At 36.2% G+C, this 12,262-nt stretch overlaps 1 pseudogene; it reads right to left on the bottom strand.

Annotated features, from left to right (window-relative positions):
* Window positions 1-8,086: 8,086 nt before the first annotated feature.
* On the bottom strand, window positions 8,087-9,601 carry LOC133233364 (sodium/potassium-transporting ATPase subunit beta-3-like; annotated as a pseudogene).
* Between the last annotated feature and the right edge of the window lie 2,661 nt (window positions 9,602-12,262).

Consider the following 12,262-nt stretch of genomic DNA (forward strand, 5'->3'; position numbering starts at 1 on the left):
GTCTTCCTAGGTGGCGCTAGTGGTAAAAACCTACCTGCCCATGCAGATGTAAGATCATCAAATCAGGTGATCCCTGGGTTGGGAAGATCCCCTGGAGAAGGGAATGGCAACCCACTCCAGCATTCTTGCTTGGAGAATCCCATGGACAGAGGAACCTGAGGGGTTACAGTCCATGGGGTCGCAAAGAGTCAGACACAACTGAAGCAACTTAGCATGCATGCATGGAAGGATGTGCTACTATCCTTTAGGATGTAGTGAATGCATTGAGTTTGAGAACTTAATGTGTTATCAGCATGAAGAATGCTTGGATCTTAGAAATAAAGGAAGAAACAATAGTGGTTCCATTCATCAAAACTCTGGAGTGCTTTGTGCTCTGTGTACCTGGAATTGTCTTCTCCATAAGGTTGGAGTCTCTGGTCCCCAAAAAAGGGCATGACGCTATGAAGGAGCAAGGGTCTCATTAGACTATAAACTTTGGCTGCTGCTTGAACATCCTGGACTCCCTGTGTCCAGGGACAGCAAGTAAAAATAGGAGTCACTGTTATTTGTTGTTCAGCCTCCCAGTCATGTTCTACTCTTTGCGACCCCTGGGACTGCAGCATGCCAGGCCTCTGTCCCTCACATCTCCGGGAGTTTGTCCAAGTTCTCGGCCAGTGACTCGGTGATGCTGTCCAACCATCTCATTTTCTGTTGCCCTTTTCTCCTTCTGCCTTCAATTTTTCCCTGCATCAGGGTCTTTTCCAATCAGTCAACTGTTGGCATCAGGTGACCAAAGTGTTGGAGCTTCAGCTTCAGTCCTTCCAATGGAGGGATGACAAATTCTGACTAGCAGGAAGGAGAGGCTACATATAACAGAGTCCGACAGCAATATGCAGGAATGAGCTTGGTGAACATTTCGGTTCCCACTGGTCCTCTTACCCTGGAGCCCTTACTTAGAACAATAAGTCAGTAGCTGTAGTTATTACTGTTATCTCCATTACCATCATTCCATGCTACCTTCTTATTTGTCAACTCAATGGTCTTCTTGTATTCAAACTTTATTCTTCTTATCTTCCTACTGGAAACACATTTGCACACACACACAGGCTTAAGAATCCTCTTTTAAAAGTGTTACCAAAAAAAAATAAATAAATAAAAGAGTTACAGCATGCATCCTCTTAAAGTTCCTGTGAAAACAAAGGTGATCCTAAAGATAAATACCACATTTACCATAAAAACAGGTGTTACAAGAAAGTGGATATATACTTTATTGATTGTTTATTACCATGTGAGTAATACAGGCATGAACAATGATAACTTCTCTCAATACTTGTATCAGTTTGCAGACTTTATTTTCAGGAACTTCATTTAACCCATGAGGATATTAATGAAGACTTATAGGAACTGCTAAAACCTTTAGTCAATCATTGGTATGCTTTCAATTATTTGAATATATTGGACATGAATAATTAATTTTTTTAGTTCTCATTTTAATATTTTTCATTATCCAGCTTGAAGAAATTTTCTGCTCCCTACATGAGACACACACACACACACACGCACACGAACAGAAGCAGAAGCTTTGCTATCATACTTTCTATTCCCTCTCATTATATTCTGTAATGTTAAGGGAAATTTAAAAGGAACTCATTTTATTTGGAGCTTATAATATGTTGTAACTGTCATCTCATTTAGTCCTCCCAACACACTGAGTGGTTGGCATCACCATCCACAGTGGTAAAGAGATTAATCGATAAATCTAAGGAAAAAAAAAGTTCTCAATTACAGAACTGTAGAGTCAGGAATTAAGTTCGGGCCTGACTCCAAAGGTCACGCCTTTCTCTCTATGACTTATCTCCTTTTCCATTATACTATTAGAGTCATCAACCAATGAATGTGTATGAACTTAGCAGTGTATATTACAGTGACATGTTTATACATTTTATTAGCATTAAAAAGCTAATGGTTATTGCTATATTACTGAAATATATGTTGCCTAGTCTTAATGGTTATTGCAATATTAATAAGGTATGAAAGAATATTCTTAGTGGTGATTGCCATTTTAAGAAGATATATGAAGAAGTTTATAGGCTACAAAAGAAATAAATATGCTAAAGGAAAACACTGTCATAATGCATATTCCAAGAGTAACACAGCTTGAATGGTTATAGATTACAAAAGTCATTTCACTGGAAAATAATTTTAATGTCTAATAAATTTAAAATGATAGAGAAGAAAGGTATACTTAAAAGGGCTCCCTGTCATCAGGCTAGCCCTGCTTCAACCCATCTACTAGAATTCTCTTCTTCCTAGAACATAGCTTGGAAAGTATTAAATCAGTCTTCCAAGTTGCTGAAGTTCCATTTCACTCAGTAGTGAAAAGAAAATAAGGTCCATTTCTGGTAACTTGATGTCACAAGCCAATCATTACCTGACTCATCTAAATTTCTAATTTCTAAACTGATATAGTCTTCTTTTTTGGAATAAATTTTATTGACTCACTGTGCATGTAAATTCTAGTTACATATTATATCTTCTCCTAGATTGCTAGTGTCTGCATGTACATAAAATAGTTCTTCTATCTGTGAAGATTGTTAACACCCTGTTCCTATCTTATTTTGTCAACAAGCTTGCATTAGTTCTGTTCAGTCACTCAGTCATGCCCGACTCTCTGCAACTGCATGGACTACAGCACGCCAGGACTCCCTGTCCATCACCAACTCCTGGAGCTTGTTCAAACTCCTGTCCTTTGAGTCAGAGATGCCAACCAACCATCTCATCCTCTGTCATCCCCTTCTCCTCCTGCCTTCAGTCTTTCCCAGCATCAGGGTCGTTTCCACTGAGTCAGTGCTTTGCATCAGATGGCCAAAGTATTACAGCTTCAGCTTCAGCATTAGTCATTCCAATGAATATTTAGGATTGATTTCCTATTATGATTGACTGCTTTGATCTCCTTGAAATCCAAGGAACTCTCAAGAGTCATCTCTAACATCACAGTTCAATAGCATCAATTCTTTAGTGTTCAGCTTACTTTATGGTCCAACTCTCACATCCTTACATGACTACTGGAAAAATCATAGCTTTGACTAGATGGATCTTTGTCAGCAAAGTAATATCTCTGCTTTTCAATATGATGTATAGGTTGGTCATAGCTTTTCTTCCAAGGAACAAGCATCTTTTAATTTCATGGCTGCAGTCACCATCTACAGTGATTTTGGAGCCCAAGAAAATAAAATCTCTCAGTGTTTCCATTGTTTCCCCATCTACTTGTCATCAAGTGATGGGACCAGATGCCATGATCTTAGTTTTTTTGAATGTTGAGTTTTAAGCTTTTTCACTCTCCTCTTTTACTTTCATCAAGAGGCTCTTCAGTTCCTCTTTGCTTTCTGCCATAAGGGTGGTGTCATCTGCATATCTGAGGTTATTGATGTTTTTCCCAGCAATCTTGATTCTAGCTTGTGTTTCATCCAGCTCGGCATTTCACATGATGTACTCTGCATATAAGTTAAATAAGCAAGATGGCAATACGCAGCCTTGACATGCTCCTTTTCCAATTTAGAGCCAGTCCATTGTTCCATGTATTGTTCTAACTGTTGCTTCTTGAACTGCATACATATTTCTCAGTTCATATTAGAAATATTTCTTAATATTGTTTGAAATGGAATTTTTCAGTACACATTTTAATTGTGTATTACTGATATGTAGGAATACAGTTAAGCAAAGATGCCATTAGGCTGAAGTGGTTTCAATCCACTGGTAGTTTATGTAAACAAAATCTAATCTAGAGTCAATACACTCGAATCCCAGGGAACAAAACTTAAGAGCAACTAGTACAGACAGCCAACTAGGCTTTCCTAAATAAGGCAACTGCTTAAGCAATAGTGACTCAAATAATTTATTAATATTTGTTCTGCCTTCTAGTCTTCTCTTTAAAAGACTTTCATTTCTGTCTGTGGGATTCTCCTAACCAATTTCAGTTTGCTTTGCCTGGTTGAAATTATATTTGCTCAAATAAAATCATAGGAATTCTAATATGCTTCAGTTTATCTTTTAATAGATTTTTTATTTAAAGTTGCTTTTTCTAATGATATTATAACAATGACAAATGTCCTTTACTTAGAATTTTACTGGTATAATATTTTAAAAATGCCTCTACCTCCTATGGGGCAATTTAGACCATTTTACTGATTATACTTTTCAGTGTATTACGGACTAATTTCTACTATCATAATTTGTGTCTTCCTATACTCTGTTATTTATGCTTTTTTCTCCCTGATATCTTTGGAATTTGGATGTTTCTTTAGTTTCCCACCCATTCACATACTGGTTTAAAATTTATACACTCTTGTTCTTTTTTTTTTTTTTAAGTCTAATTTTGAAATTGTTTTCCCAATGGCTCAGCAGGTAAAGAATCCACCTGATGCAGGTTTGATCCCTGAATTGAGAAGATCCCTTGGAGTAGAAAATGGCAACCCACTACATTATTCTTGTCTAGAAAATTTCATAGAGAGAGGAACCACGGACAATGGGCTACAATCCATGGGACTGCAGAGAGCTGAACACACACATACTGAACAGAACACAGCAGAGTCCTAGAGCTAACAAATTTTAAAAATGATGTGTGCAATCCTAAAATAATCTACTCCAGGGCAGCACAGATTTGGATACAGTACAATAGATAACCAATTTCTTTCCTCACCAATCCCTACAATTATGTTAATGCTTCAACAACTAGCCTACATATTGATATAACAGGATCTAACAGCTTTTAAAAACTTCTAATTGTATTTAGTTACCTGCAGTTTCACTAAGATATGCCCACATGAAGATTTATCTTATTGAATTCTTGTGCCTTTTGAATCTGAGAAGTCATTTCTTTCAACAAATTATTCCTTTGCCTTCTCTCCAGATTTCTATTTCCTGCTGCTTTCAATAACACTGGCTAGGCTATCTCCTAGTTCATTATAGTCTCTGTTCTATTTTTCCTTGTATTGTATCACAGTCTCAGGTCTTTCTATTTTTTTCATCTGAATTGAATCCACTGATTTAAATGAAATAAGCTTATAAGTTTTACTCTATAACCTGCTTAGATATATCACAAATGAATTTAAAATGATCTTTTCTCTTTAGGTTTCTATGTTTGATTTCCTTGTATGTTTAGTTAATTTCTTTGTTTTAAATAGATTAAACACTCTTGTTTAAAAGGCTATCAAATACTTCTATAATCTGTATTGGGAATTTAATTCTGTTACTTATTTTATTTACTAATAAATGACTCATGATATATTTTCCTTTTTTTACCTTTGGCCTAGATAATAATCCTTTCTCAGTACTATATATGTTGCAAATGATTTATTCCAATATAGATTTTTAAACCTTTGAATATGTATGTCCTTTGTTCTATACAGTTGCTTTTTGTATTGATATAGTTAAATCTGGGTGTGTTCAACAACATATTTTTCCAGTACTTTTTGAGTTTTTCTATTTATGATTATTAGCTTTGTAATTTCAATTAACTTTTGTGTATTCAAAATCAAAATCTAAATTTCATTTCTTATATGCAGAAGCTATTACACAACATGAATTTCTGAATGACTAATATTTATCCCACAGATTAAAGCTCAACATTCAGAAAACTAAGATCATGGCATCTGGTCCCACCACTTCATGGGAAATAGATGGGGAAACAATGGAAACACTGAGAGATTTTATTTTCTTGGGCTCCAAAATTACTGCAGATGGTGACTGGAGCCATGAAATTAAAAGACACTTACTCCTTGGAAGGAAAGTTATGACTAACCTAGATAGCATATTCAAAAGCAGAGACGTTACTTTTCTAACAAAGGTCCGTCTAGTCAAGGCTATGGGTTTTCCAGTGGTCATGTATGGATGTGAGAGTTGGACTGTGAAGAAAGCTGAGCACCAAAGAATTGATGCTTTTGAACTGTGGTGTTGGAGAAGACTCTTGAGAGTCCCTTGGACTGCATGGAGATCCAACCAGTCCATCCTAAAGGAGATCAGACCTGGGTGTTCATTGGAAGGACTGATGCTGAAGCTAAAACTCCAGTACTTTGGCCACCTCATGGGAAGAGTTGACTCATTGGAAAAGACCCTGATGCTGGGAGGGATTGGGGGCAGGAGGAGAAGGGGACGACAGAGGATGAGATGGCTAGATGGCATCACTGACTTGATAGACGTGAGTCTGAGTGAACTCCAGGAGTTGGTGATGGACAGGGAGGTCTGGCGTGCTGTGATTCATGGCGTTGCAAAGAGTGGGACACAACTGAACGACTGAACTGAACTGATCCCACAGATATGAAATGTCAAATTTATGATATAATAAATTTCCATGTGAGTGGGAAAAAAAAAAATAACCAGTATGAGTTGCTGGCTTCCCCCCAAAATGGGAATACTTCAGGCTTCAGATGACAGAGAAATATGTGGATCTGAAAACTGACACAAAAATCTGTGTGAAAGCTCTTTAGAAATAGAAGGCATTTAAGAAAAAAATGTCATCCCAGGATACAGTGTGCACGTTTGAGGGGCTGACAAAAGAAGATAATAGATAATGGAAAATCTTTCCGTGCACTTTTAAAATTTTGGACTGTCCTATTACCACTTGCAATCCATTATATATTTTGTTACATTCATGAAATATTTAAGTGATAATAGTTCAATACATTAAGAAAATATCTCAATAAATTTCATTTCATATTTGTGACTTTAAAAATATATTCAATCAGAAGGAATGGAAAGGAACATTCTATTAATACCTTAAGATGCCTATATTACACATAGTGAAAACAATCATTAAAATTCATGGAGTTACTAAATGTATTTCTCTTAAACTTGAAAAAAAATTATAAAAGCATGTCTGCCACTACTGCTATTGTTTCTAGTTAAGCCCTATGAATATTTTAAACCAAGAAAAAATGGTGTAAGAGAATACTATAATATCTGTTAGAAAGAGAAGAGAATTAGTTTTTTTATTATTTTTAGACTTTATCAGCCACGTTATAAATCCATCAGGTGCAGCAAGTCATTTTATGGTACTGATAAACTGATTCTAAATTTTACATGGAGAAGTAAAAACCCTGAATAGCCAATACTATATCGAAGGAAAAGAATGGAATTGTAGGACAGATGCAACCATACAAGTCCTACTGTAAAGCTATAGTAATTAACATGATGTAGTACTGATGAGGGCTCACCTGGCAGCTCAGACAGTAGAGAATCCGCCTCCAATGTGGGAGACGTGGGTTCGATCCCTGGATTGGGAAGATCCCCTGGAGGAGGGCATGGCAACTCATTCCATTATTCTTGCCTGGGGAATCCCCATGGACAGAGGAGCCTGGTGGGCTACAGTCCATGGGGTCGCCAAGAGTCAGACATGACTGAATGACTAAGTACAGTATTGATGAAAGAACAGGCAAATATGTCACAAATGTCACAAAGTAGAGACTCCAGAAGTAGATCTACATAAATATAGTGAACTGATTTTTGTAAACTAGGAAAGTCAATGCAATGGAGCAAAGATAGTCTTTTCATCTTTGCAAAAAATGGTGCTGGAATAACTGGTCATTCACACAAGACAAAAATGAATGTAGAAAGACTTTATAACCTTCACAAACTCAAAAGGGAGCACAGACCAAAATGTAAAATGCAAAACTGTAAAACTCCTAGAAATAATAACAAAAGAAAGCCTACATGATTTTAGGTATGGGGATGCCTTTTTAATTTTATTTATTTATTTTTTAGTATTAATTTACTTGGCTGTGTCCGGTCTTAGTTGCAGCATGTGGGATCTTTTGTTGCCTTTCACTGAAGCATGCTGGCTTCTCTCTAGTTGTGGCAGGGGCTTAGTTACTCCACAGGATGTGGGATCTTACTTCCTCAGCCAGGGTTCTAACCTGTGTTCCCTGCATTGGAAAGTGTATTTTTTTTTTTCAAATTCACTTTTATTTTCCTTTTACTCCTCACATACAGAACTTTTCTACATACTGAATTTCTTGCATCTGTAAAATCATTTGATGTTGGTCAGGCACCATTTTATCCCCTAAAACTTTGCTGGCATCAAAATATGACAGTTAACCAGTGTTAAATCTATAAAATATTTACATAGCACAGGACATTAAGTTTTAGACACTTGGCAATTGAACCACATAAAAATTGGACAAGATCCCCAACCTGCATGTTCAGAATCAGGTGTTCACAGTCCCTATCTGGTGACTGTACATGGTTCAAAAGGCAGCAGAGGCAACAGGTAGTTACCTCAAAGGACATGGACCACTGTTATCTGGGAGCACACTATGTTATCCCAGTGTCATGTACCACTCCACCTTTCTCCAAGGCGGTCTCATAATTCTGGAATGGCAGGTCTGGCTGATACAAAATGAAGACAGACAACAAAACCTTTACTCTGTGGAGACATCCTAACTCCTACTATGCATGCATGGTGATCTTGAATGCAACTCGTCCTAAAAGCTTGTCATGGTCATTCTTGGTTTTTAGGTCGGGTGATCCATCAATCTTGCCCTCAACTATTACTTTTTTTACATCACCATCACTACCAAAGTTGAGCTGGACAGCAACTAGTGGCTGCACGTAGCTCCCATGCAGTTTTGTTTTGTTTTCCATAATATGCAAATATTTTAAATCTATCTTTCCATTGGGAGGATAAGTTGATAGAACTGCTGTGCTTTCACTTTTTGCAATACAGTCTATCCTTGGTTCTCCTCGAGGCTTTAATACAATTATTCTGCTCATTTTCACAAGAATACAAGGGTTTCCTGATTGGTAGCCAAATGTGGGATCATCCACACCACCGTATGGTCAAGTAAGGCAAGAGGAAACTGACATGCTGTATATTCTGGATCCTTCTGCTCAAAATAGTTTCTATTGGTACAATATGTGAGTTTCTTCTGTTCTTCTAAGCCATAAGGCTTTAGAAATTTCTTAAGGTCATCAACGTACCCTTGATAGGATTACAAATCAGACAGGCTGAATGAAAAATCCAACGTTGGCACTGGTTTTGGAAAAACCACAAGTCCTGGACTAGGAATCTGGTCACGATATTTTGGAACCATCTTCGTTCAGAGTCTGAAGCATGGCTCACATCATGAATGAAAAGAGTGCAGCCAGGAACCCATAAAAGACTGGATAGAAGAGCAAGATCAAACCCCAGCTCTTGGCAGCTCGCCCCAGGAACTCTCCAGTGGTCTGGCTGTAGATGAAGAGCTTCTACTCGGCCAGGCTCCGGTTGAAGGACTTCTTGTCTCTCTTCTTCATCGTGTGTGTGCCTACTGCCAGGGGAGACGCAGGGCGGAAGCTGCGAGGAGGGCGGAGGAGCATCCTTTTTAGAGCAGAACAGCCCTGAGACATGGGCAGAATGTGCGTCGGCGGAGGAAACCTCCTCAGTGCAGTGAGCGTTCAAGCAGGAAAGTGTATTCTTTTATTATTATTATTATTGAAGGATAATTGCTTTATAAAACTTCATTGTTTCTGTCAAACCTCAACGTGAATCAGCCATATCCCTTCCCTTTTGAACCTCCCTCCCATCTCCCTTCCCATCCCAGCCCTCCAGGAAAGTTACTCTTAACTGCTGCTGTTTGTTGTTCAGTCGCTAAGGTGTATCCGACTTTTTGCCAGGCTTCCCTGTCCTTCGCTCTAACCCAGAGTTTGCTCAAACTCATGTCCATTGAGTCAGTGATGCCATCCAAGCATCACATCCTCTGTCGTCCCTTTCTCCTCCTGCCCTCAGTCTTTCCCAATATCAGGGTCTTTCCCAATGAATTGGCTTTAGGAATCAGGTGACCAAAGTATTGGATTTTCAGCTTCAGCATCTGTCCTCCCAATGAATATTCAGGGTTGATTTCCTTTAGGATTAACTGGTTTGATCTCCTTGCTGTCTAAAGGGCTCTCACCAGGAAAGTTCTGACGATTCCTTTTTAGATATAGATTCAAAGACACCATCCATGAAAGAAATAATAAGATTTACCTCATTAAAATTAAAAACTTCTAACCTGTAAAAGACAATATCAAAAGACAAGTCAAGACTTGAGAAAATATTTACAGAAGACACATCTGAACAAACTAAGCATACTCTTGTCATACTATTGAGCAGTCAAGCTCCTTCATATGTATTCAAAGGAGTTACAAATTATATCTATACAAAAACATGAACTTGGATATTTATAGCAGCCTTATTTTTAACTCTCAAAACTTGGAAGCAACCAAGATGTCCATCAGTAGTTGAGTGTATAAACTGTGGTATATCCAGACAATGGAATATTATTCAGCACTAAAAATAAATAAGCTATGAAGTTTTGGAACAACATGGAGAAATCTTAAGTGCATATTATTTAGTGAAAGAAGCATACCTTAAAAAGCTACATATGTTTTGATACCAAATGTGCGACACTGGAAAGGGCAAAGTTTGGAGATATTAAAAAGACCAGTGGTTAGAATGGTTGGAAGAGTGGGGAAATTAATTGGTAGAGCACAAAAGATATTTAATACAGTGAAAATATTCTGTCTCATATTATGATGGATATATGTCCTTATACATTTATCTAAGCAGTGAATGTTGTTATAGGATAGATTTTACAACACCAAGAGTGAACCCTAATGTTTTTTGGATGATAATGATATATCAGTGTAGGTTCATCCTTATTAAAAATTAGCACTGAGGTGAGTGATGTTGATAATTGAGGAGAATGTGTATGTAGGTGCAGAAATTATATGGGAAATTTCATTATCTTCCTCCCAATTTTGCTTAAAACTTATCTTTTATAAAAGTCTTAAAAATACATCAGAATTTGAAACTAAAAACTGATGAAACTTCATCACAATTGCTAAATATAATATCAACTTATAAAATTTAATGATTTGTATTTAGAATATTACTTAGTATAAAAACCAAAAGCAAGACTAATATAATTAAAAATCAAGAAAGTATTTTTTAAGAATTAATACATAAACAAGTCACAGAGACTATGAAGAGTTGTTAATAAGTAACATAAAGAAAGTCTAAATAAAAATAGAGATAAATCAGCTCATGAATAACAAATTTTAGCATTGTTAAGTTTGTAATCACTTTTTCCAGTAATAGGTACACATGTTTATGTTCAAGAGAAAAATTTAACTGTGTATATTTGAAATGCTATACATTTGTAATTTTAAAAGAGTAAAAGTTCATTGCTAATTAATTTCTTATGAGAACAGAAACAGAAATCAACTTAGCAGGTACACAAATATACTACAGAACCACATATTTTAAAACATTTTCTTTTCTTTTTCTTTTCTTTTTTTTCCCCCAAATTCAGGAAAATAAGACTGATGGAACACACTAGAAAGCTCAGAAACAGATGTACCCAGGAAGATAAGGCAATAATGGTACCTGAAATAAGTAAGGAGGGGTGGAATATTTAGGATTTGATTTAAAACAATCTGGCACACCACATGCAAGAAAAAAATGGCCCATATTTTGTTATAAAAAAAGTAAAAAGAATTAAGATTGTGGGGCTAATTATACAAAATTCCAGATGATAAATTGACAAATAACTGCAATCTTGAGTCAGGAAAACAGCTTTAGAAAGCTAAAAAGGATAATTCATAAGAAGAAAATATAATGATTAGAGTGTATAAAAACCAGTGACTGTGCTCAATGTAAAATTCTATAGTATGTTAATTAAAGCAAGATAGTCACACAATTTAAATGATATGTAAAGCATCTGTACAATGTCTAAAATAATTGGAATGCAGTGCAAAATGGCACAGACTATAGGTCATTGCCTGTTTTCAAATATTGGCACATATCTGATTTTTGTTGTTGTCGCTGTTTTTGTCATTGGCATATTTCTTAACGTCTTTGTGGATCAGATTTTTTTGATGTTCCAGTGTTATTTTGATCACTGTACTTTTATGGAAATTAATCAAGTTCAGGCATGGAATAAGATTAGAACAGTGCATGGAATATAAACATCTAAATAAATACAGCTATTAATATGCACTAAAATATAAGCTATTATTTTGTCTTATTACTTATATTATCATCTTTTACCAACAAAGGCATATAATTTAGATCACCAAAGGGATATTTAAATTCAATAAGGTAAATACAAGACAACAAATAGAAAAATGGCCACAGATATAATTAGGCAATTCATAGATGGTGAACCAGATAATTAATAAGTAAAGCATATCACACTTAAAGGATACACAATTATTGTTTTCACTTTCTATCATCCCTGCAATTTGCATGTAGCTTACATTTATTGTTTCA

The sequence above is a fragment of the Bos javanicus genome, chromosome 20, assembly GCF_032452875.1.
Source record: "Bos javanicus breed banteng chromosome 20, ARS-OSU_banteng_1.0, whole genome shotgun sequence".
Classification (NCBI taxonomy): Eukaryota; Metazoa; Chordata; class Mammalia; order Artiodactyla; family Bovidae; genus Bos; species Bos javanicus.